The 24494-nt window shown below is 38.6% G+C and overlaps 1 pseudogene; it reads right to left on the reverse strand.

Moving 5' to 3' along the window:
- Positions 1-745: 745 nt before the first annotated feature.
- LOC140016106 (loganic acid O-methyltransferase-like) overlaps positions 746-24494 on the reverse strand; it is a 28859-nt pseudogene continuing 5110 nt past the window's right edge.

The following is a 24494-nucleotide window of genomic DNA, read 5'->3' on the forward strand; positions in this document are numbered from 1 at the left end:
ATACAAGAGTTGAATGATCCTACTTGAAATATAAAATCCATATATTGTGATGCAATTTGGAATAATATTATCATTAGTTGTTGCCTGAAAATTTAAAGGTAGCTAGCATGATTATCTAAAACTTACTTGTAGAGATACAACGATTAATGCTTCTAGGCTAGAGTTTTTTTTTTTTTTTTTGGGGGGGGGGGGGGGGAGGGGGGGTTACTTCAAAGACGGAGAAGGGATACTTAGTCTAAATTTTATTATGATGAAAATAAAAAATATATGGAGGAGGACAAAAACCTGACCTCCGATACAATACTTGGAATGGGAAAATACAATAATAAAAAACGAAGTACTACTGTAGTACAATTATACGATAATTAAATCTGCACAATCTGAAGCAATTTTGGCTCGAATGTCATTCCCTCACGGATAAGGATAGCTGTTGTTGAGGATGAGATTGTAAACATGCCAAAGCATTACCTGACGAGTAGGTATCCCCGAAAACTTGACTCGAGGAACCAATTATTTGGGACAACAGTAATCTAATCCTTTTCAGATCAAAGTATAATGGCCAAGAAGAATGACTGAATGAGAACCCGAATTCAGCAAAGAAAGTAAGGCTCGAGAAAATCTCAACTGGAGGGGAGAGTTGAATCTCAGGAACATGATCAAATTGTGGTGCTACAATCAACCGTTGAGATAAAGGAAATGTCACAATAATTTCGGTGCTGCATTATGACCAATAAAAAAGTGCGTATCAGTTTTTGCAGACGCGTTTTAGCAGAACAAATAGGTCAGCATCTTTGCGAATTTCTTGATCAAAGATTGAGCAATTCTCTTCAAGTTTCTTAGCAAATAGATCGAACACCTGATCCACAATGTCTGTTTCGAAATTATCTTTGATGAAGCCCTCACAGATAGATCTGGTCTGTTCATTTTTGCATCAAAAGGCAAGTGCTGCATTGGGTGATCCAATATCTTTATTCTTTCATCTCTAAAATGGCCATTCGCTTTTATAACCTGGTCCAATTCTTCAATTGATGGAAAGTACATTGGCAAGTTGAATGAATGCACTTTTTCTTGACTGATAAATCCCTGCAGCATACACAAACGAGCAGCCACAAAGTCAGAAGAAATCATTTGAACTGATGACAGTGACCCCAATACTTGCATTGCAGATCAAATTAGTAAACTAGATTATTAATTAAACTATCCAAAATGAAGAAAAAGAATATGAAAATTTTCAGATCCTACCAAGTAGGCCATCTCAAAAAGACATAATCCTAACAGCTCTTGGAGGAACCCTGCCCCAGTATTAAAGGGAAGGGCGCCACTCGGAACACACTACAAGAAATTTGGCCTTTTGTGATAACATTCTCAATGACATCAGAAAAAGTAGTCACAGTTGAGCAAATTTAGTAACGACTTTTGATGTTATCATAAATGACTGAGGGTAGACTCATCATTAGTGACAACACGGGATTAATCGTCACAATATAGGCGGCGCGCAACTGGCCTGTGTGGCGGGAAATTACCATCGTGACGACTTGAAAAAATATTGTAACTGAAATAGGCCCTATAATGACTACTTCCAATATTATCACAATGTGGTTACCGGTTCAAAGTTAATGACAACAATTATTCGTCATTGTCTAAAGTAATTGTTCCCAACTCACTTTCATTAATATTCTACTATGCCACCCTGAATTTTTCAATATTGGCCCATATGTTGTAAATAAATTTTATTAATTCTATTATGACACCTTATCTTTTACATTTTAACCCCGTATGTGGTAAACTAATTTCATTAACTCTACCATGACACCTATCTTTTGCAATTTAGCCTCATGTGTAATAAACCAATTTCATTAATTCTATTATGGCACCCTAACATTTACAATTTAGCCTATGTTTTTCATTAGTAAAATGGGGAAGGCATTGTAATTAAAATGTATACATATTTTATAATTGTTCCAACATCGTCACTGTCGCTCAACCAGTTCAGAGGTAATGACAACAATTAGTTGTCACTGTCTAAAGTACTTGTTCCTTGATCATTTTCATTAATTCTATTATGCCACCCTAACTTTTGCAATTTAGCTCCAAATGTAATAAAAAAATTTCATTAATTCTACTATAAGCCATAACTTTTGTAATTTAGCCCCATATGCAGTACACTAATTTTTTTAATTCTACTATTACACCCTAACTTTTGTAATTTTGCCCCATATGTAGTATACCAATTTCTTTAACTCTAGCATTACACCATAACTTTTGCAATTAAGCCCTATATCTAATTCGCCAATTTCATTAAATCAACTATGGCACTCTAACTTTTGCAATTTAGCCCTATATGTAATTTACAAATTTCATTATTTGTACTATGGCACCCTATGGTGTTGCAATTTAGCGCTATTTTTATTAGCAAACTATATAAGGTATCTTAATAAACTATATATGTATACCTATTTTATAATTTTCCCTAACTTAGGTAATAATTTGTTATAAATGTAAAAAAATTCATACATTCCCCATTTATCCAAATGACAACATGGTGAAAAATTAATAATTTGGATAATCTAAAAATAGAGGTAGTCAATAATAGAATTTAACAATAAAACTTAACATGAAATTAAGTCTAATCCTAGTATTTGCATGATCAAAAGGTTGTTATTAATTATAGAAGCCATATTTATCATTTATGAATTGGTATATATACCAAATAAATAGATTTAACATTTCGTACATGTATTTGCAAACTATTTTGATTGTTCAATCAACTAATTCAATTGTCAGGTCTTGTGAGACTGCAAGTCATACATAATTGATAACACCACAAAATGAGTACCAAAAAGATTTTAATTAAAAAGTGCATATTTTTTTTAATCGTAAACATATTTCTAACAACATTTTTATTTTTTGAACTATTTTATTGTATAATAAATTAGAAAAAGTCCTATATTAGTTAAAATTGGTAAAAACAAAATCTGCCAAACACACTAAATTGTCATATTCTATTATTTTAACACAATTTGAGAGTAAAAATAAAAATAAAACTCAAAACAATAGAAAAACTTAATTACATAATGATGAGAAAAAGAAAAAAGGGAGAGATAGGTGAAAGAACAAAGAAAGCGTGCACTTCTTGCATCTAAATAAGGAAAAGACGTGCTTTTCATATGTACGGAACTAAGAGGGGTAAACTAAAAAATTCAAGTGGCGTGGCGGGCTGAAGGGACTTTAGGGAAACGACACCGTTTGATTCTATGTCCTAATGACTTAGCCAAAATTTAAGACATCTAAAACGCAGTATACCAATTCTCAAACCTCTCACCCCCATCAGAAATGGCTTCGCCGCCGCTCTCCCTGTAGTTACCGTTATCCCTCTTGAGAATGAAATGGAGGCCAACGCCAACTCCCTCCCTCTGCCTGACGTCATGAAAGCCCCAATCCGGCCCGACATCCTCCAAGACGTTCATCGTGACATCTCCAAGAACTCTCGCCAACCCTACGCCGTCTCTAGGTCCGTCAGCCACCAAACCTCCGCCGAGTCCTGGGGTACTGGTCGCGTTGTTTCCCGTATCTCTTGTGTTCTTGGCGGCGACACTCACCGTGCCGGCCAGGGTGCCTATGGCAACATGTGCAGCGGTGGCCGCATGTTTGCTCCGACCAAGATCTGGCGCCGTTGGCACCGCAAGGTCCCAGTCAACAAGAAATAGTATGCCGTGGTTTCTGCCATCGCCGCCTCTGCAGTGCCTCCCTTGTCATGGCCTGCTGCCACCGCATTGAGTCTGTCCTGCAAATCCCCTGTGTGATCTCCGATTCTGCTGAGGCCATAGAGAAAACCTCAAATGCTATCAGTCTTCTCAAGAAAATTGGGGCTTACCCTGATGCTGAGAAGGCTAAGGACAGCTAGGGTATCAGCCCAGGAAAGGGTAAGATGCACATTATTAGACAATACTACTAGTTAATCGAGATATCAGAGCACAATTTTGTAATGTAGTGCATGCAGATTACATTTTGTACAGTTGCTTTTCATTCATAAAGGCTTAACATTATGATTATTTGAAGCTTATTCTTTTCAATTATTTGTCATTACTAGAATTCCAAAAAAATTTAAATTTCTGGTAAGTGCTTCAAGTGCTGAGGTTTTCTAAAACCCTTTCATTCTACACGAGTAATTGGGAAGGCATGGTGTCAGGACTCTTAAAATTGAAAGCAGTCAAGAATTCTGACATCCTTCATTTGCAAGGTGAACTTGGTCTACGGTGGGAAAAAATAGAATATAATTTACTGAACACCTTGATGATTGACAAACTGTTTGATGACATTCACCTGACAAAGATTATGTCTATAAATAAATTATTGTTGGCTTCATGCTCACTTAGAATTAACCACAGCATAAGGTATAAATCTATTACTGAAACTGCAGCTTCATGGTTGCACGAATATCTGGTTGAAAGGACTATGGGAAAATTTTGACTCTGTTTTTGTTTTTACCACAGTCATGGTGATACAATTTCAGACTGTATACTAGAAGTACAGCTCATAAAAATTTGGTGGGACAAATCCCTGAATGAATTAACTTCAACATTTTGCAACTTTTCTAAATCCTTTGGTCGGGCTTGCTGCCACATTATGGAAGGGAGGAATGTTAGCAATCCACTGTTCCACACTTCCTTCTTGTTCATACTTTCCCTTTTAGTTCTTGAAATTCATTTGACTTTTTCTTCTTTTTCTTCCTTCTTGTTTTGTTCTCTTGAAATTCATACTGGCTCTTTTTGTGTTTTCACTTCTTGTTTTCATACTTGCTCTTTCTTGTTGAAGGAAGTGGTAGGCCCTGAAGGTTTCAATCAGCACATGGTTCTATTCTAAATTCTTGATCATGAGTAGAAGACATAACCATGTGATACCTCATCAACTATTTGCCAATAATGTCCATCACAATGCCTCTTTGGTCTTTGCCATAGATACAGCACTAAGAGAACAAATTTGTGATCCTTCTATACATACCCTTCTAACTTGTTTGATCAACATAAGCTACCACAAATTCTGATCAAGGCTTTTCTACTTTGTCCCGCAAGTCTTCCCACCTTTCTTTGCTCAACCTATACAACAAAGCATCCAGTAGAGTAATGGCCATCCATCTGCCTCGTATTCTTTAAGCTAAGCAAATCCTTAGACAGTCTTCGAAAGATGTTTCGAAGGGCTATGTTGCAGTTTATGTAGTTAAAAGTGAAAAGAAACGATTTGTGATTCCCTTGTCGATGGCCAAAGTGCATTTCCAAATAATGTTGGACATTTTTAGACTAACTCGAGGCACTAAATAGTTATAATATTATTAAAGCAGTGCCTAGTTTCAATTGTACATAGTTTTAATTGCAACAAATGATGTGAAAATTTTAATAACTGGATTTGTCAAACATTTGAGGTTGTAAGGGTATTTTTCTATTTTTCTTTCTGATAGTCTAAGTAATCAATGGTTGAATGTTCTTGCACTTGATTAATTTTGTTGAAGAAACTCTCTACTTTGCAATGATGTCTACTATTTTCTAACATTTTTTAGTTTGACAATGGCAGTAGTAGCATAAAAGAGTAGCAGCCTCATTAGCATCTAGATTCAAGGTTAGTACTTGAACTTTTTCTGTACTTTTATGCTATCCAGTGGGCTATAATTGTGAAGTATGCATATTTTTGGCTTCTTCAATTTTTGTTAATGCTTAGATAAACTTGAATAGATTTGTAACTCTATGACATGGACAAAAATTGGATGACACTTGGTAATAGAAAGGATGAATCTTATAAACTTGCTGTGGCTGCTTTCCTTAAATTTGCATATTCTTAGAAGGCAAAACATCTTAAGATCCCATGAAATAATGTAAAAGATACACTAGATGGATACACCAAGGTGAACAATTCCGACATGAAATTGAGAAGGGTATTAATCAAGACGAGAATGAAGAAAAGGATAGTGATATTGAAGATTTAAATGATATGTTCAATGACATAGGCACTACACAATCAGGGGGCAGGGAGAGGGAAGGAATTGGTTCAATTAGAAAGAACATAGTGGAGAGAGGTTCAATATGAATGAAAGTAAAACTGATACCTTTATATGATTATTGGAAGATGGAAAATAAGAGCCCTATCCAAGCAACCAGTTTTACTCCAAGCTGATTAAGAACTTGCAGAAGCAGCAACTTGAAAAAAGAGGGCTGTGTGAGGATTTGATTGCCCAAATGAAAGAGTTACTTAACACAGTTTATGCTATCGCTTATATTTCGAATTTGCTGGCTATGCAAATATGTCTACCAAATAAGCTATTGGAAGTAATTGATGATATTCTCTTTATTTTGGCTGAAACTCTTTTGACTGATTCTTTTACTTCTTATCAAGTTAACAGTAGTTGGAGTCTTGTTGTGTATGACCATTCATTCAATTTAGTTGTGTAAGGTTGTAATAGCATATTTTTTAATAAAGTCTATTCTAATGCACATAATACTTTATTTTCGATGCAGTCTAATTTGATATTGTTCATGAGGAGGCTGTTGGATATGATGATAGAGATGGTTGAAGTCTAACATTGGTGGTGCAATCTATGCTTTAGTTTGGAAATCTAGTACTCTATTTTTTTGGGAAGGATATGTATTGGCCATTAGTGCTTGAACTGATTATGTGGGATTTGGGACCCGATATTTTTGGTTGACTTTTAGTTTGATGAATTTACAGATGTTTGTGGCCATATATATTAATTTGTGACTTCATTCTACATTAATTTTGCCTTTTATCAAATTGAATGTTTTGCTTTAATTTGTTGGAAAATGCTATATTCGTAATGTTCAATTTCAGCTCTTCGAAACAAAGTTGATTTGCAAGTTCACTAAGTGATGACTATTTTTGTCACTGAATAATGGGACTGATAGTGACAAGCTTAGGTCGTCACTGTAAACTTAAAATTTGTGACAACTTTTGCTACATCTATGACAAAAATATAGGTAAAATAGTGACAAGAAAAGTCATCACAAAATGATATTCTTTAGTGACGACTTTTTCCTCGTCATTGAATAACAAGATTCTGTGACGACTTTAAAAGGTGGTCACATGGATCCATTTGTGACATAGAATCTGTGACAACCATGTGACAAAAGAAAAAGTCGTCTCTATATCCATATAATGACGACTTCGCAGCTTTTAGTGATGAACTTTTGTTGTCACAAAAGACCAATTTTCTTGTAGTGACTAACGGCATTTTGATCTAAGTGCAAGTTTAATTCCGATTTTATACCCGATTGTCTGCAAGTATACAGGTCAATCAAGTAGTATAGGGCATGTATCGGGTCGATCCCACGAGAAGCAAATTAAACAAGTACTAGGTCCTTATTTACTCTATTATTTAGACTAAAAATAAATTGGAGTAGAAATATTATAAATGCTACTTCCAACAATCTGATTAGATCAATGCAAGTTACAAATGGAGAAAATTCACTACAGACTTGAATCTAGGAATATAGATTCCACTTATAGCGCAAAAGATCCAAATGAATGAATTTAACACTTGTTACTACTCTTGTTTAACTAGGGATTCATTTCCAAAATTGTCAAAATTTCATTCTCATGATATTAAGGCTTAGAACAGTCTAGATTTCTCTAATCTCTTGATTAAAACTAAATCTGCACTTGTTCATGCATGAAATGCAAAATTCATCCACTTGAATGCATTTCTATTCTCACGAATCTACAACTCAAGCTCTACTCATGTTATTCCATTATTATTACCAATTCTCATTGAGTAATAACAACTATAAACCTGCTATTGGTGATCAAACAACAACAAGTAATCAATATGCACAAGAAGACAAGTTAATACAAGATGCAACAAGTGTAAATCACATTCAATTCATATCACTTGGCCATAAATTTCATCTACTCCCTAGATATACAGAAATTTAGCTACTCATGAATGATATAACAATCAAATTCATAACTTCATTAATGGAAAACATCATGAGTTACAAGTACAAGAAGGATAAAGAAAAGCTTAGCCAAGTTAATGGTGAAGCCCCAAAAAATTCTGCTATGTCTTGCACTAGATGATTACAAGATGAAGTCTCCAAGTGTTCCTGCAAAATTTGCTAACTAGAGAGAATATGTTCTGCCAGAAAATTGCTCTCTATCTCTCTGTCTAGACCTCTCATGTTCCTCTGCATAAAAACTGCTCAAAAGCTCCTCTCCACCGGTCTAATTTTCACCCTTTGATTCCCCAAATCTCCTTTTTGTTAAGGAAGTAAAAAACTATGGTTTTTTGACTTGGAAATAAACCATATTTTCCTCATTTATGCATCATAAGCATGTGCAGCCGAATTCTCTTACCAAATATAGCTAGAAAGTAGTGTGAACATAAGAGAAATGGCTGAGCAAATTGCAGAATTTCGGCTACAAAACTCTTATTCACTTTTGACCTTGTTTCAACTGCAATTTTCTCTATGATAGGCGCCAAATTGGCTATTGTACAAAACATGAAAGTTGTAGCCCTTTGACTCAGTATTCCAATGCTTCAAGAATCATCTAATTTAGAGATCGGTGGATGGAGATATGATCGAAATACCACAAACTGGTCAATTCTGTGTTTCAACTCTCGACCATACATATAAGCTTCTGTGTTTCGACTTTTTGACCAGGAAAACGGCTGAATTGGATTTCGCTGTTTTCATACCAAATGTAGGGCTATCTCTTAGCTTTAAAATGGTATAAAGATTACCTCAATCCGATCTGTGTAGCTCTAGATATAGCCGAAATACAGAAACGTGTCAAAATTGTCTTGAACTGCATTTCTTCAATTAAATGTTTTTCACTTCATTTCTTCTTCACACACTTCAATTCATCACCAATCATCAGATTTTCTTCTCAATTCATACCCTTTGATGATTGAATCATTAATCCTGCAAGAAAATGAAGTTTTTACCCTTAAAATCAATAGAAATGCAATATTAGCCACTTTAATAAAAAATGTATATTTTTACGAAAACCCTAATTATTTTAGTTATAAACTAGATTAAAATACTGAAATTAACTGATAAAATACACTTAAAAATACGTAAAATATTCTCTTATCAAATACCCCCACAGTTGAACCATTGCTTGTCCTCAAGCAATTAGAAATACAAACCAACAATGTTTCATCATTTTTGAAGATAAACATATGTGCTCAAATCAACTTCATTTTCTCGAATCAAAGTAAATAACCATTATGTGATTTTCTTTAATTCTCAAGTACTCATAATATCAAGTAAAAGAGAGCCAAATATACCATAATTATACTAATTCAATTTAATTTCTCATTCTTACCCAATTTCACAAGCAAGTAACTCATATAATCAATAAAGATGCTAACTAATCTCATGATCATCTTCTTCTTTTTCTTAAAGAGGGATTTATTCTTTTTTTTTATAGTTAAATATTACTTAAGTTGTGAGAATGTCTTTTTACATGAAGATCGACATTTTTAGACGAAAATCGTCGGTTACTCAATATTTCACATACTCAAGTTACTTTTCATACTCTTAATCCAAGTACCGTTTTACGCAAAAGTCGACATTTGTAGATGAAGACTCCCGGTTACTAGGTACAAGAACCATTGGAGTAGAATAACTCATTTTTTTTGTTTTTTTTACAAGTATATAGAGAAATAATAAAATTCTCTCTAAAGAATAATCATAAGAAGAGTGTGACACTTATTGACCATATTAATTTCTTAACTTATAAAATCAAATAGAAAGAAAAAATTTCATCAAATATGCAAAATGTAGGTATAATTTTCTCCACTTTACTAGATATACTTTTCTACAAATGTAAAAATTATAATCACATAATAATCATTTTCAAATTAAATGAGAAGAGAAGTTTTGAAACCACATATATTTATTTCAAAAGGATAATTGACAAAATTTTATTTGTTTATTATGATTATTATATATATATGTATAAGGTTTTGGAAAAATTTTGACAGAATCTCCCCTTAAAAGTACCGCTTAAAAGTGGACTAAACTCCCTGCCAGCAAACCCAAAATAAACAACAATTAAGCACAGGAAATATTTTCAACTACTTGTCCACACATTAAACATAAAAACTACTAAAAGTACCACATATTTCTTCCCCCACACTTAGAATACACATTGTCCTCAATGTATAGGGAAAGAAAAGAAACAAAAGAAAAGGAAAAAGTACTCCCCAGTGCAATGGCTGAGATCCAAGTCAACCATTCGAACCACGAACTTCTACCAAAATATAGAAAACTGCTAACACCCTTTTTAATAGATCAAATGCACCTTTAACACAAATCAAGAAGTTGAGTTGCTTGATCAAAATTCGTCTTTTTCACCTCAAATGATACTTCTTGCTTCTGTTTACCAACCCTATGACACACAAACAACAAATTAACTTAAATATATGTATTAAACACAAAATCACTCCAAATTAACACATATAACTTAAACATTGGATTGCCTCCCAATTAGCGCTTTTGTTTATAGTCGTTGGCTCGACTCACAGGTTCGAATTCTTAAATTGAAGAAGAGTCGCCCAAAAGACATATAAGTCCCTTGGGAACGATTTCACTTGCCAAGTAGGGTTTTAATCATTGTCCATTGACCTTGAACTGCTCATTTCTTGTATTAGCTACTTCAACGGCTCCATAAGGAAATAGTTGAATAACTTCAAATGGTCCCGACCACCTTGACTTAAATTTTTCCGAAAATAACCTCTGGGGTGAGTTGAATTAGAGTATTTTTTGCCCTACCTGAAATTGTTTAGGGATAATATGCTTATCATGCCAATATTTGATCTTTTCTTTATAAATTTTGGTATTTTCATAAGCATGTAACCGATGTTCCTCCAATTCATTTAACTCAAGTAGCCTCCTTCCACCTATAAGATTAAAATCCATATTAATTGCTTTAATAGTCCAATAAGCTTTATGTTCAATCTCTACAGGTAAGTGACAAGTTTTTCCATAGACTAAACGATACGACGACATCCCTAAGGTTGTCTTAAATGCCGTTCAGTAAGCCCATAGTGCATCATCTAGCTTTATAGCCCAATCTTTGCGTGACTTGTTCACTGCTTTCTCTAAGATGAGCTTTATCTCTCAATTAGCTAGCTCCGTTTGTCCATTGGTTTGAGGATGATACGGGAGTGATGTCTTGTGCCTACAGCCGTATTTAAACAATAAGGAATCCAGTTGTTTGTTACGGAAATGTTTTCCTTCATCACTTACTATGGCCTTAGGTATACCAAACCTGCAAAAAATGTTCTTTTTAAGGAACCGGAGTACAATCTTAGAGTCATTAGTAGGTGAAACGATTGCCTCTACCCATTTAGAAACATAATCCACTACTACTAAGATGTACTTATTATTAAAAGAACTAGGGAAGGGTCCCATAAAATCTATACTCCACACATCAAATAACTCAACTTCTAAGAAAGTAGTTAGTGACATTTCATTTTTTCGAGATATATTTCCAGTTCTTTGGCATGCATCACAACTTTTAACATATTCCCTAACATCTCGATACATAGTTGGCCAACAAAACTCTGATTGCCATATCTTTGCTACAGTCTTTGAAGTGCTAAAATGACCACCTGTTTTAAGGTTGTGACAATGATATAAAACATTATGTACCTCGTCTTCGAGAATACATCTACTCACCGTTCCATCGGCACAATGTTTATATAGCAAGGGTTCCTCCCAAAAGTAACTTTTGACATCATGCAAGAATTTCTTCTTTTAATGATAATTAAATCTCTTTGGAATCTCTCCACTTACCAAATAATTAGCAAAATCTGCATACCATGGAGAATTGATAATTGCTAGGACAAATTCATCCTGAAAATTTTCTTGGATAGGAACTTGGTCATTGATTGGGATATATTCCAAGCGTGATAGATGATCCGCCATGAGATTCTCCGTTCCCTTTTTGTCTCGTATTTCCACATCAAATTCCTGCAATAAAAGAATCCACCGAATTAATCTAGATTCTGCGTCTTTCTTATGTAGCAAATATTTAAGAGCCGAATGGTCCATATATATGATAATATTAGATCCTACTAAATAGGGTCTAAATTTGTCTAAAGCAAATATCACCGCCAATAGCTCATTTTCCATTGTTGCATAATTGAGTTGTGCCTCATTTAGCAATTTGCTAGCATAATAGATGACGTGCAATCTTTCTTCTTTATTTTGCTCCAAAACTGCTCCAACCGCATAGTTACTTGCATCGTACATCAATTCAAATGGTAATGACCAATCAGGCGAAGTTATAATTGGAGCAAAAATCAATTCCTTCTTCAACATTTCAAAAGCAACCAAACAATTATCATTAAATTGAAAAGAGGTATCTTTACATAATAAAATCACATAACGGTTTTGCTATTTTAGAAAAATCCTTAATAAAGGTTTATAAAAATCGACATGCCCTAGAGAACTCCATATCCTCTTGACATTGCTTGTAGATGGCAATTGCTCGATGACTTCAATTTTTGCTTTATCCACCTCAATTCCCTTAGAGGAAATCTTGTGTCCTAAAACAATTTCTTCTTTTACCATAAAATGACATTTCTTCCAATTTAGTACAAGATTTGTCTCCTCGCATCTCTGTAAAATCAAATCCAAATTATGAAGACAATGACCAAAAGATGAACCATACACAGAAAAATCATCCATAAATATCTCTATAATTTTTTCAATATAATCAGAAAATATAACCATCATGCAACATTGAAAAGTCGCAGGAGCATTGCATAAACCAAATGGCATCCTTCTAAAAACAAAAGTACTATAAGGACATGTGAATGTGGTCTTCTCTTGATCCTCCGGAGCTATAGCTATTTGGTTATACCCTGAAAAATCATCAAGAAAGCAGTAACATTTATATCCGGCTATTCGCTCCAATAATTGATCAAGAAATGGTAAAGAAAATGATCTTTTCTTGTTACCGCATTTAATTTGCGATAATCGATACACACTCTCCATCCAACCACAAGTCTTGATGGAATCATCTCATCATTTTTACCCACAATTGTAGTTATTCCACCTTTCTTTGGTACAACATGAATTGGACTGATCCAAACGCTATCGGAGATAGGAAAAATTATACCTGTGTCAAGCCACTTAAGAATTTCATTTCTTACCACCTCTTTCATGTTTGGATTGAGTTTTCTTTGCGTTTTCACCATCGATTTACAATTGTCCTCCAATAAATGCGGTGCATGCATATAGAAGGACTTATACCCTTAATGTCTGAAATTGTCCATCCAATTGCCTTCTTACGTCTTCTTAGAACTCTTAACAACTTTGTATACTGCTCATCATCAATGTCAGCACTAATGATTATTGGTAAAGTGCTATTTTCTCTCAGAAATTGATACCTTAGATGAATTGGAAGTGGTTTGAACTCTAATTTTGGAGGGTCAATTTCTGAAGGCAGTGGAAGCCCTTTTCCTTGACCAAGACTTTCATAGACATTACCCCTTTTATAGGGTGCTTGAAAATTCAAATATTTGGCCAATTCTTCAATCTCTTCATAATCACTTTCTTGCATACCTAAACTCATTAAACAATACTCAAGAGGATTGAAGTCAAAATTGATTTGGTTCAACTCTTGGGTTAGTTTATCTATTGTGCCAATAGAATAAGCATGATTGGTAAAAGAAGCATATTTTTTCATTTCATTCAAATTAAATTCTACCTCTTCTTCACTTACTTGAAATTTAAGGTTGCTATTTTTAACATCAATAATAGTACCTACAGTAGTTAGATATGGTCTACCTAGAATAATTGGCATAGATATATCTTCTTCCATATCTAAAACCACAAAATTCACTAGAATGATAAATTTTTGAACTTTTATCAATACATTCTCTAACACTCCCAATTGATATCTAATAGACCTATCCACTAGTTACAAAGTAATATTAGTGCGTTTAAACTCATGAAAACCTAATTGTCTAGCCACCGTTAAAGGAATTAATGATACACTAGCACTAAGATCACACAATGCTTTAAAAAAATCAATGTTACCTATGGTGCAAGGTATAGAAAAACTCCCCGGATCCTTCAATTTTGGTGGTAGCTTATTTTGTATGATAGTACTGCACTCCTCCGTTAATGCTATTGTTTCACAATCTTCCTGATAGGGTATAATTTGTTAGTAATTTTATTATTAATTTCCCCTTTCATCCCTGATAAATATTGTGTTAATTGCACATATCTACTTATATTTGGTTTGTGGCCTTTATTTCAGGGATAGAACAGAAAACTACCAAACATGAGGGATTGTCTGGAGAAAATTGAGTCTTCAAGCGAGTCACAGGCCAGGGCCACAGTGCTGAAAAGAACTGGACTCCCATCCCTTTATTCTTGTTGACCAAGAGGTTTACAACCGGAGACTTAGAGAACTTGAAGGCTTGGGCCTTTGACTTCAGTGGGGACCACGGAGGAAAGGAAAAGGGCTTTGGTCCTTTGGTTCTAAAAGGAAACAAAAAAAAGCAACGTACAAAGCCTAAGGGAACTAAGAAGAAATGGGGCAGCTTTTGGCCAATTGGTGGGGACCACTGGATCTCTTTCCTTTGGCTTTAAATAGATAGCTAACGTACAGAAGACGGACGGCCAGCTTTTAGTTCTTTTGCTTTAGTTCAGTTTTTAGTTTTCCTTTCTTTTCCTAGGACTGGCCTCTGACACACGCCAGGTGTTTGACAATATTCCTCAACGGGGAAAACATCCTTCATTCCTTACTTTTTAGTACAAAACAATGCCTTCGCAATTTATTAACTCGTGTGATGATTTAATTATGCGGCGTGGCTAAGTCTTCCATCTAGTCAAGGGTCAACTCGACGGCGCAGTCCCGAAAATCTGTGAGATCTAATTAGTTTTCACGCGTTCCTTAATTTATTCATATTTGCACATTGCCTGCTTGTATTTTCATGGGATTATTTTATTAATTGGATGTCAAGGGCCCGATGTTCAATGTGATTTATTAATCTCGTGCCAATTTAGTCAATTAAATCCGTAATTGTTTGATTGATTAATATTAGTGGCAACTGGTGTGTTTACACATTAGGGGAACGTGCAATCTAATTTAAATAACCCTCGTAGCGTGTTATTGGTTAGGGCTAGGTTTTTCTAATATTAATGCAATTGGGAAATTAATTCCTATGGTCGTACCTAGGAGTATTTGCTGATTAGGGGTAATCAACGGTCGTACCTTGGTTATCAATAATTTAAGGAAAAATTGGTCATCAGACTATAACTAGCCTATTAATAAATTAAGTGAACCTTTCCTGCATCAGTGATCGGATAAATGGACTGTGCCTGAGTAGTTGCATCCTTGGCTAGAATTTATTTATTCCTGATTAAATTCCTGCTATATTTGTGCTAGTGATTTATTCATTTTTAATTAAATTGTCTAATTATTTTTAGTTTCATTCCGGTAAAATCCCCCCCCCCCTTATCAATTGGACTTTAAAAAGAGACAAATATCTCCAGTCCCTGAGGAGACGACCCTACTTGCCACTGTCTACTATTCAGTGATTTTTGTCAATTAATTAATACTGGTATATCGGATTAAGCAAACTCTTCGGGAACAGGGTGAATCAAGTAACCCATTGCACACCTAGAGTCCCTGCTCCAGTACCTAGGATTAATTATTGACTGCTTTTAGTGGTAGTTAGGTTCTATATTTATTACTATTATTGCACAGGCTGACGACCTGTCAATTTTTGGCGCCGTTGCCGGGGACTGGCGTTATTATTTGTTTTTTTTTAAAATTCAATTTTGTCCTAATTTTCTGGTTTTTTTTCTAGTGTATGCCTCGATCTTGTCGCACAGGTGATTTGGTTTTTGATCCTGAGGTAGAGAAGACCGCGCGTAGAACGAGAAAGGAAACCAGACAGCTCAGAGAAGAGCACTCTAGTGCTACATCTCAAAGACCCGAGTCAGAACTTGAACCAACAGATTCGTTTGGTAACACTTCGAGTGACTCTGACCAGGAGGAGTTCACCATGGCTAATGCACAAACATTAAGGGAGTTGGCTGCTCCTGATTTAACTCAGCAACCTTTGTGCATTACTTTCCCCGCTTTAAATGACAACATTCCATTTGAACTAAAATCTGGTCTGATTCAGCTTTTACCCTCTTTTCATGGTTTACCAGGTGAAGAGCCGTATAAGCATCTACAGGAGTTTGATGTCGTTTGCAACAGTATGAAACCCCCGGGAATCACAGAAGAGCAGATAAAAATGAGGGCATTCCCCTTCTCCTTGAAAGATTCTGCGAAGGACTGGTTGTACTACCTGTCACCAGGTAGCATCACCACGTGGGGCCAATTGAAGAAAAAATTTCTGGATAAATATTTTCCTGCGTCCAGGGCTGCGAGTCTAAGGAAAGAAATTTGTGGGATCAAGCAGCATCCCGGGGAGTCACTTTACGAGTATTGGGAACGGTATAAGAGCTTGTTGCGCAGGTGCCCCCATCACCAAATAAGTGAGCAGTTGATCATACAATATTTCTATGAGGGGCTCATTTTTAGAGACAGGAGCATCATTGATGCTGCAAGTGGAGGGGCACTGGTGAACAAAACCCCTCAGGAAGCACGGGAGTTAATAGAGGGGATGGCAGAGAATTCACAGCAATTCAGTACGAGAGAGGATGTCCCAATACGTAGGGTGAATGAGATAGAGACACCCTCTGTGCAGCAGCAGCTAAATGAGTTGACTGCGTTCGTTAGGCAACAGGCTGTGAGAAATGCATCACAAGCCAGGGTATGCGGGATTTGCACTGGTATAGGTCACTCTGCAGACATGTGCCCAATGATTCAGGAAGAAACTGAGGAACAGGTGAACATGGCTGACCACGCGCCCGCGGCAAGGAAGCAGTACGACCCTTACTCAAGCACCTACAACCCCGGGTGGAGAGATCATCCCAACCTCAGTTATGGTGGGAATAGGCAATCCAACTTCACGCCGAACAGGCAGTCTAACTTTGTGCCGAATAAGCCACCAGGGTACCAGCAGCAATACCAACCCCGACCACCTCCGCCCCCTCAATCTGGTTCATCTACGGATGAGATGCTGAAACAAATGATGACAACCATGGCACAGAATCAGCAAAGGACGGAGGCAGCTATTATGCAAAATCAGCAGAAGACGGACTCCGAGATGCAGGACATAAGGAATCAGATAGGTCAACTGGCCACCAGAATGAACCGTTGGGAGTCCCAGAACCAAGGGAAGCTGCCATCTCAACCGGAGTTGAATCCGAAGAACGTGAGCGCAATGACCCTAAGGAGTGGGAAAGAAATTCAGGGGCCTGAACCTGTGATTCCTAAGGACAAGGATGAAGAGAAGATCGAAAATGAGCTCGAAAGGGAGGACAGCAATGGTGCAGATCCAAAGGTACTTCCTGACCCTATAATTACAGTTAAAACTAACCCGCCTCCTTTTCCTAGCAGGTTGGAAAAATCAAAGAAGCAGGATAAGGAAAAGGAGATTTTGGAGGTTTTTCGCAAGGTTGAGATAAATATCCCCCTCTTAGACGCCATCAAACAAGTACCAAAATATGCCAAGTTCCTAAGGGACTTGTGTGTCAACCGAAGGCGATTGAGGGGAGATGAACGGGTCATTGTTGGGGAGAATGTGTCAGCGGTCCTGCAGAGAAAGCTCCCACCAAAGTGCGGGGACCCAGGTATGTTTACTATTCCTTGTAAGATAGGTAATACTGTGATCAGAAGGGCCATGTTGGATCTGGGAGCATCAATAAATGTCATGTCTAAGTCTATCTATGCTTCTCTAAAATTAGGGCCATTAAAAGAAACTGGAATAATCATTCAATTAGCTGACCGAACTAATGCATATCCTGATGGGTTGGTTGAAGATGTGTTGGTAAAAGTTAATGATTTGGTGTTTCCAGCTGATTTTTATGTGCTTGATATGGATGATGATTACTCCCCTGATCCCTCACCTCTGTTATTGGGTAGACCTTTTATGAGCACAGCACAGACGAAAATTGATGTTAATAAGGGTATTCTGTCCATGGAGTTTGATGGGGAAATTGTGCATTTTAATATTTTTGATACTATGAAGTACCCCTCGAACTCCAACTTTAGCTCAGTTTTTTCTGTGAGTGCTATTGACCCTGTAGTGCAGGAAGTGTTTGAAACTGATGGCAGGGATGAGCTGGAGGTGGCTTTAACCAAGCACCTCGAGTTGGAGACAACTCATCAGGTGGAGTGGAGTGAGGATTTAAAATGCACAATAGGTGCATTACACTCGTTGCAGACCACCACGAAAAGGTATGAAGTTTTACCTATTTTTACTCCCGATCCTCACCAGAGGGTATTGCCATCTGTGGTGCAGGCACCTGTACTGGAGTTGAAACCTCTACCAGAGCACCTGAAATATGCATATCTAGGTGATAATGAGACGCTCCCGGTGATTATCTCATCGGCACTGTCAAAAATCCAGGAGGAGAAATTGATCCGGGTCCTTCGGGAGCATAAAGAGGCGATAGGCTGGACAATCGCAGACATTAGGGGGATCAGCCCGACCATCTGTATGCACCGGATTAGGTTAGAAGACGATGCCAAACCTGTTAGGCAGGCTCAAAGAAGGCTCAATCCCCTCATGATGGAAGTTGTAAAGAAAGAGATTCTAAAATTGCTAGATGTGGGGATCATCTTTGCAATATCTGATAGCCCTTGGGTGAGTCCGGTCCAGGTAGTCCCAAAGAAGGCAGGAGTAACGGTGGAGGCCAACCAAACGGGTGAACTTGTGCCAGTGCGTAAGCCCACTGGATGGAGGCAATGTATAGACTACCGTAGGCTAAACGCTGTCACCAAAAAGGACCATTTCCCTCTCCCTTTCATTGACCAAATGGTTGAACGTTTAGCTGGTAGAGCTTATTATTGCTTTTTGGATGGATTTTCAGGATACTTTCAGATAGCAATAGCTCCGGAGGATCAAGAGAAGACAACCTTCACGTGCCCGTTCGGGACCTTTGCCTACAGACGAATGCCATTTGGGTTATGCAATGCACCTGCGACGTTCCAAAGATGTATGGTAAGCATTTTTTCTGAGTATGTTGAGAAAATTATTGAAGTTTTCATGGATGATTTCAGTGTGTATGGTGATAGCTTTGATACGTGTTTAGATAACCTGAAATTGATTCTGATAAGGTGTATAGAGACTAATCTTGTGCTTAATTGGGAAAAATGTCATTTTATGGTTGAGCACGGGATAGTCCTGGGTCATATTGTATCGTCTAAGGGCATAGAAGTTGACAAGGCTAAAATAGACATTATTTCTGCATTACCTTACCCCGCGAGTGTGCGGGAGGTACGCTCTTTTCTTGGACATGCAGGTTTCTATCGAAGGTTCATCAAGGATTTTTCAAAAATTGGGGCCCCGCTGTTCCAACTTCTACAAAAGGATGTGACCTTCGAATTCGACGATAAGTGTGAGGGAGCCTTCAACAAATTAAAAGAATTGTTGACTTCACCCCCAATCATCCAACCCCCCGATTGGAATTTGCCATTTGAGATCATGTGCGATGCCAGTGATCATGCTGTTGGGGCTGTACTGGGGCAAAGAGTAGGAAAGGCGGCTCATGTCATCTATTACGCATCCCGAGCCTTGAATGGAGCCCAGTTGAATTATTCCACCACTGAGAAGGAGCTTCTTGCAGTTATTTTTGCTTTGGAAAAATTTAGGTCATACTTGTTAGGTGCTAAAGTAATTGTATTTTCTGATCATGCAGCATTGAGGTACCTGATGACCAAGAAAGATGCAAAACCGAGGCTCATACGGTGGATACTACTCCTACAGGAATTTGACTTGGAGATAAGGGATAAAAAAGGCTCAGAAAATTTAGTAGCGGACCATTTGAGTCGCATACTAGTTGAAGAGGATAGCGAGCCATTGAAGGATGCATTCCCCGAAGAACACTTATTTTCCTTAAATTCTCAGTTGCCTTGGTATGCTGATTTAGTCAATTATTTGGTAACTGGGAATTTTCCTGCAGGTTGGCCGAAATCGAAGAGGGATAAATTGAAGAGCGATACCAAGTATTTTATCTGGGATGACCCGTACCTATGGAAGAGGTGTGCAGATCAAGTGATGCGGAGATGTGTAAGTGAAGTGGAATTTCAATCAATTTTAGCTTTTTGTCATACTTTTGCCTGTGGAGGTCATTTTGGACCCAAGAGAACTGCTCATAAAGTTTTAGAAAGTGGATTTTATTGGCCTTCATTGTTTAAGGATGCCTATGTGTTTTGTAAGTCATGTGATCGCTGTCAAAGGGTAGGTAATATAGCCCGTAGAGATCATATGCCCCAAGTCCCGATGATTTTTGTAGAAATTTTTGATGTATGGGGTATAGATTTCATGGGACCTTTTCCTACTTCATATGGTTTTCTGTATATTTTGCTGGCAGTTGATTATGTGTCTAAATGGGTGGAGGCTAAGGCCACTCGAACTAATGACTCGAAAGTGGTTGCAGATTTTATCAGATCTAATATTTTTGTGCGATTTGGAATGCCAAGAGCTATTGTCAGTGATAGGGGAACGCACTTTTGCAACAAAACCATAGCTGCGTTATTTCGCAAGTATGGTGTACTCCACAGAGTCTCAACGTCATACCACCCTCAGACCAATGGTCAAGCGGAGGTGTCAAATCGGGAGATAAAGTCCATCCTGGAGAAAATGGTGCGTCCCGATAGAAAAGATTGGAGTCAACGGTTGGAAGATGCACTCTGGGCCTATCGGACGGCATACAAGACACCTATAGGGATGTCTCCCTATAGGTTAGTATTCGGTAAGCCGTGTCATCTTCCAGTAGAGTTCGAGCATAAAGCATTTTGGGCGGTTAAGCAATGCAATATGGATATTGAGGAGGGCGGAATCCAAAGGAAGTTACAATTACAGGAGTTGGAGGAGATCCGCAATGAAGCTTATGAGAATGCGGTAATTTATAAGGAGAAAAATAAAATTTTTCATGACCAACAGATCTCAAGGAAGACATTCGAGTGTGGGCAAAAAGTTCTGCTGTACCACTCCAAATTGCAGTTATTCCCAGGTAAATTACGTTCTCGTTGGATTGGCCCTTTTGTTGTGACTAATGTCTTCCATTATGGTGCAGTCGAGATCCAAAGTTTGAAAGCTGAGAAGAAATTTGTAGTGAATGGTCATCGTCTCAAACCGTATTATGAAGGGGTTCCAACTGAACGGGTGGAGGTGATGCACTTGGAGGATCCTACTTGCTTAGTTTAAGCAAATCTTTGGACGATGTCTAGCCAAAGACATTAAAGAAAGGCGCTCATTGGGAGGCAACCCAATTGTTTCTTTCAATTGCTTATTGGTTTCGTGTCATAGTTTAAATCTGTTTTCCCTTTAATTGGACTGATTTTGGAGTGTTGATTTTCGTTTTTGCTGATTTATAGGTGCCCTTCAGTCATGACGTGCCCGCGTGGTGATGTGCAGGATGCTCACGATCAGGAAATTCTGAAACTTCTGGGAGCTCTCCTGCCCTCATGACGTGCCCGCGTGGTGATGTGCAGGATGCTCACGATCAGGAATTTCTGAACTTCTGGGAGCTCTCCTGGCCTCATGACGTGCCCGCGTCACGTTCGCGGGAAAGGTCAGGATTCAAATAAAGAGAAAGAAATAAAATGAAAAAAATGTAGAAAAATTGTTATTATTTCATCTATTCGAATAATAAAAAAAAAATTAAAAATTAAAAATTAAAAAAAATAATAATAATAAAAAAAAAAAATAAAAAAAAAAATAAAATAAAATAAAATAAAATAAAACAAGAAGAAGAAAAATCTTTCCCCTAAAGCCGTAGCAATTTCTTTTCCAAAATAAAAAAAAAAAGAGAAGAAAAAAAAAAATCCTTTTCTTTTTTCTTTCTTTTCTTTCTTTCTTTCTTTCTTCTTTCTTTCTTTCTTTCCTTTTTCTTTCCTTTCTTTCTTCTCCTCTGTTTTGCTCTGTCCGCCGCCCGTACTCACTTGCCGCCCGCATCGAGCTTGCCGACCCCACCACCAGATCTGCTCACGTCGCGCGAGACCCCATCGCCGCACGCCAGACCGAGGCTCTCCTTCGCACGCCGCCGCCCAAACTGCCGCTGCTCGCCGCCGCCGCCGCTGCTGTAGTCCATCGTGCAACCGCTCCAGCGCCGCGAGCCACATCCGCCAGCCCATCTCCCTAGCGCGCGCCGCGTCTTCCTCCCAAGCCCGAGCGCCGCGTCTTCCTCCCAAGCCCGCACGCAGCCTCCACAGGAAGAAGCCCATCCTCGCGCGCCGTTGCCGCTGCGCACGCCGACGCGAACGCCGCCCGTACCCACTGCCATCTCCAACTCCACCGCGCGCCACCTTCTGCCTCGACCAGACCGCGCGCCGCCTCTCTGCTCAGTTCACTTTCGGCTCCAGCTCGTCTTCACAGTCGCCACACGCCGCCTGCTGCTGCCTCCTGTCGTTTGGTCATCGTCCAAGGTGGAGGTATTTGAACTTTATTCCCCAATTTCTAATATTGATTGGTGCTGTTTCGGATTTTCCACAATTGGTATTGGTGACGGTTGGAGTTTATTTTCTCAATTGTTGATTTCCGCCAGTGGTACTGGTTGGATTATTCTTGCTTGGCATTGCTATTTTAATTTTGGAATTGGGTGAACTTGTGCAATTGGTTGGCCAACTGGAGCCATTTGTTGAAATTTTTGGGGTTGGGTGCAATTGTGCATTTCATTGGCCATCTGGAGCCACCTGTTGGGAATCTGAGGGGGCTACAATACTGCATTGGTTTGACTGTCTGAGTAGCTGTGTTTATTGCGTTGTTACTGTCCCCTTGCTGCACTGCTTTTGCTGAATATGAGTTAGCACTTTTCTTGGCCAACTGGAGCCGTTTATTGAGATTTTGAATGTGTTGCAATGCTCTGATTATTTGTTCGATTTGGAGATGACATTTTGACCATCATATTGCTTGGGGATATTGCTTGAATTGCTGGATAACTCGCTGGGGTTTCTCTTGAGATTTTAGTTGAGATATTTCTGAATTGCTTGTTGATTACTTGCTGGAACTCTTTTGTTTGCTATTGGCTGGGTTACTACTGGGAGATTTTTGCTTTGTCAATTGCTGGTTTCTATACTTGTTGGATTTTCTGTTGCCTTGAACTTACTTTGGGGGAAATGGTGAGACCGAAATCCTCCTCTAGGTCTAGGACCTCTCAGTCTCAACCCCCTCCACAAGCCTCTATTCCTGTCAACTCACCTACCAACCTACCCTCCTCTTCTAGTGTTCGAACCCGTTTGGGTAGGGATAGGGGTGCTCAGGTAGATGCACCTGTTCACTTTGGGGGGCACTTAACATTTACCAGACCCGCCGATCGGCAGAGATACGCTAAGGTCTGCGAGAGGCGTATAATATCCTGTAAGTCTTGTCATAGACTCTCTCTAACTGCCCTGGGTATACGGGAGGAGGTTGAGCAAATGTTCACAGCCATTGGGTGGCGCCCATATTTCCTTATTTCTTGTCCCGCTTTTGTTGAGCTGATCCGGGAGTTTTACTCCACCTTTGAGTTCGAATTACCTACGAGATACACGGGTGAAACACCGAATGTCATTCATTTCCGGCTCATGGGTCGAGAATTCAATTTCTCCATTACTCAATTCAATCTAGCATTTGGGTTTATCACTAGAGAGTATGCTGAGACTAGGGAGTATGCGGAGAGTGCCTGTGACTACGTAGAGCCTTTCCTCTCCCACTACCATGATGTATGGGAGGACATGTCCGTCGATAGGCAACGCTACGATCCTTCCCGGTCCAGGAGCTCCTTTCTTAAGGACCCTAGCGCCCGCTATGTTCAGCGATTCTTAGCTTATAGCTACTCGGGGCGCAAGGACAGCTCCGGTATACTCTCTCGGCCCGAATTCTTCTTTCTCTGGAGTATGAAGAACAATATCAAGGTGAACTTGGGATGTTGGTTGGCCGCACAGTTCAAGACGGTCTTGACCAAGAAGAACAAACCACTGATCCTTGGGTCCTACATCACTCACTTGGCGACCCAGTTGGGAGTTCTTAACCTGGATGACCACGACCTCCATTTGGCATTTGAGATGGAGCACTTGGACGTAGTTTGCTTAGAGAATATGGGGGTCGTCGAGCGTCTGCCAGATGGTTTTCACCAGTTTACCCGTCCGGGACCACCTCGAGCCCCGGGTGCACACCATTCGGCCCGGGCAGGGCCATCTTCATTCCCTGGGTCGGCCGCGGACACTGCTGGGCCGTCTACCTCTACTTCTGCGCCACCTCCACCACCTGGGACCGATGATTGGCAGCATCTCAGGGAGCAGGTTCAGGATTTGCAGGCCCGGATGACCAACGTCGACGCCAATGTCGCCGGCATAGCACAGAATTTGGCACAGTTCCTGATGCATACAGGCTTTGCACCTCCATTCCCACCTCGCCC

This window comes from Coffea arabica, chromosome 1e (assembly GCF_036785885.1).
Source record: "Coffea arabica cultivar ET-39 chromosome 1e, Coffea Arabica ET-39 HiFi, whole genome shotgun sequence".
Classification (NCBI taxonomy): domain Eukaryota; kingdom Viridiplantae; phylum Streptophyta; class Magnoliopsida; order Gentianales; family Rubiaceae; genus Coffea; species Coffea arabica.